This window comes from Taudactylus pleione, unplaced genomic scaffold (assembly GCF_031769625.1).
Source record: "Taudactylus pleione unplaced genomic scaffold, aTauple2 ptg001123l, whole genome shotgun sequence".
Classification (NCBI taxonomy): domain Eukaryota; kingdom Metazoa; phylum Chordata; class Amphibia; order Anura; family Myobatrachidae; genus Taudactylus; species Taudactylus pleione.
Genome location: NW_028285524.1, coordinates 1,332,501 through 1,335,612, shown reverse-complemented (window position 1 = coordinate 1,335,612; position 3,112 = coordinate 1,332,501). Strand labels below are relative to the sequence as shown.

The following is a 3,112-nucleotide window of genomic DNA, read 5'->3' as shown; positions in this document are numbered from 1 at the left end:
TACTTTGGTCTGTCTTTTTCTAATTATAGATCGGATGGGACACCTGTTGTGATATTTTGACAAAAGTCCCAGTGAGTACTGAAACGGCACAGTGGGATGATGGCTTTATGAGAAAAAATGTTTTACTGCTGTCAATACAAGACTGTTGAGGGCACCCTTCTTTGGATAGAGATAGATTTGTGTGTATATATATATATATATATATATATATATATATACATACACACACATATATACATACATACACACAGTTATGTGAAAGTTTTAGGCAAGTGTGGGAAAAAATGCTGCAAGGTGAGAATGCTTTTAACAATAGAAGTGTTAGTTTATTAAGAGAATGCAAAGTGTATGAACAGCAGAGAAATCTATATCAAGTCAATGTTTGGTGTGACCACCCTTTTCCTTTGAAACAGCATCAGTTCTTCTAGGTACACTTGCACACAGTTTTTTAAGGAACTCGGCAGGGAGGTTGTTCCAAACATCTTGGAGAACTAAGCACAGATCTTCTGTCGATGTAGCTTGCTCAAATCCTTCTGTCTCTTCATTTAATCCCAGACAAACTCGATGTGGAGATCATGGGTCTGTGAGGGCCATATCATCACTATCAGGACTCCTTGTCCTGGAGAGCGTTACAATAATGTGAAGCCTGGTGGATGTTGTTTTTTTCTTTTATGCACCATTTAGAATCTTGCTAAATCATTGTATTCTCCCTATCGACTTGATCAGTATCTTCATATTAGTCTTGAAAAATTGCTTTCATTTGAAGACATATCCTAAAATAAAAGAGAGAATATTTCTCTTAAATGGATAATTTTTAGCAAAAAATTAAATAAAACCTTCAAATAATCTTGAACAATGTAATGATTGTATTCAATTACTTATTATTTTCCTTTTAACGAGAGTTAAGTAGGGCAATATGCAGATGTAGCCGGCTACATCGTTGCTGCAATGTGTGCGCACGTGCATTGCGCGATTAAGAGCGGACAGCATTTGCCCATTGCAGTCAATGGCGGTCACGTGCGTACGCATGCCATAGACGCTGGCACATTAGTGGGATAGCTGAGCGTGGCTACATCTGTACATAATATATGTATATTTTTTTATTAAATGATGTACTCAAATATATCTCTTCAATAATATACTTGAGTAAAGTGTGATATATATTAACAACAGGAGGAGAAGCTCTGAAGCTATTGGTGTAGTTTACAGCACGTAGACACATTTTTATCCACCTTGTCAAATTATTTGATTGTTATTGAGGTGGTATTAAAAACTATTCTTTCTCCAATACAAATTCAAATTGAAACATACTTCAACTGTCTGTTACTACAGATTTAACAGATCATAATTGCATTGCAATCACACTAATTCTTCCTCAGCTACCTCAGTTGTGCTTGTCCGCTTTTGATGTCGCACATAAGCACATGCACAAATAGAAGCAACTGGTTTGGGGTGTGAACCACCTTTTATTTTTCCTGGTATTCATTTTGGACAAGTAGTAAACTATGACCCTGAATAAAGGTATTTTTTAATGTAAAAATGTAAATATTTTCTAATACTTTTAAAAAATTTCAAACAATAAAATAAGTTGGATAAAGAGTAGTTTGAAATTAGAATTATTGAGATAGTTAGGAAGAGAGAGATTATTGTAGAGTGCAAGGTGCATGAAGTAATGTGGGTGAGGAGAGTGAGGAGGCTGTATAAGAACCAAGGAATAGAGGGAGACATGCGGATAGAGGGGATAAACAGGGCGGAATAATAGACACATGTAGGAATGCAGATGAGGAGAGAGACAGTAGGAAGTTATAGAGTCAGTGAGCTGCATGCTGTAGTGTGGTATAGAGTCAGTGAGATGCGTGCAGTAGTGTGGTATAGAGTCAGTGAGCTGCGTGCAGTAGTGTGGTATAGAGTCAGTGAGCTGCGTGCAGTAGTGTGGTATAGAGTCAGTGAGCTGCGTGCAGTAGTGTGGTATAGAGTCAGTGAGCTGCATGCAGTAGTGTGGTATAGAGTCAGTGAGCTGCGTGCAGTAGTGTGGTATAGAGTCAGTGAGCTGTGTGCTGTAGTGTGGGTGAAGAGAGAGACAGAAGGGGGTATAAAAACAGCAATAGAACCCTTGAGGTGCATGAAGCAGTGTCAGCTACTCCAGGGGAGTCTATCACAAACATTTAATACTTCCACAAGTTAGCAGGGTTAGGGGGAGGGTTAGGGGTTAGAGTTAGGCACTAGGGGGAGGGTTAGGTTTAGAGTGCGGGGAGGGGAGGTAAGGTTCAGGTACTGGGGAGGGAGGATCAGGACACCGGCGGAAGGTGTCATTATCCTAAACCTGTCGGGATGCTGGGATCTCGTACTCATCCAAAATAAATACATAATATCTAGATACTTACAAGTTGGATCCGTGCAGGGCCTCTCCCTACAGCAACCAGCGCCGGACGTCTCAGGTCTCTGGAAATGCAGCAGCTGTCACTGATCCTGAAATGAGGGACAGGTTTTACTTGTGGCTGCAGGGGCATATAATAGTTCTAAAAGTCTTAAATATCTTTTGTTTGCTCATTCGAATACACACATGCAGTCTATGCAACTGAGGTCAAAGCAGTTATGTGGCTCCCACATCCCACTCAGTGCCCACAATCTTCCCATTTGATCACCAAAACAATCTCACTAGCTTCCCACATCCTTCTCACTGCATACATTTATCTCATTTAGAATACACGTTCAGCTCCCTTATTTTTAAAAATATCACTCTCTGTCTATGCATGTACACTCTCTTCCCCTATATGCCTCCATCCCTACTGCTATGTGGTTTCCCAACTGTGATAGTCTGTGTTTCCTCATCCGCACCAATGTTTTTCCCCAGCCGCACCGCCCTGCTGAATCTGCAGTTAACCACAGGGTGTGATGGCATACCATATCTGTATTGCGCAAGTAACACGTCCATTAAGGCGTCAGACTTAATGATCCTAATTTCATTGCTTTTTGCAGTTTGAGTGGCAGAAAATCAATAGGTTTTGTGAATTTTCAGATCATGTCTAAGCAGCCTTAATGGGACATGTGAAACCGTAAGGTTTTTTGTCTATGGAATTTCATAGCTTTTTTAAAATGTAATAACTATCAG

At 40.0% G+C, this 3,112-nt stretch overlaps 1 long non-coding RNA gene across 1 annotated transcript in view; it reads right to left on the bottom strand.

Moving 5' to 3' along the window:
- Window positions 1–398: 398 nt before the first annotated feature.
- Window positions 399–3,112, bottom strand: part of LOC148453631 (uncharacterized) — a 3,830-nt gene continuing 1,116 nt past the window's right edge. The window contains exons 2-3 of the long non-coding RNA XR_015874886.1: window positions 2,385–2,469; window positions 399–773 (exon numbers count right to left, since the gene is read on the bottom strand). This is a non-coding gene — a long non-coding RNA (uncharacterized LOC148453631). The remainder of the gene's footprint in view (window positions 774–2,384; window positions 2,470–3,112) is intronic.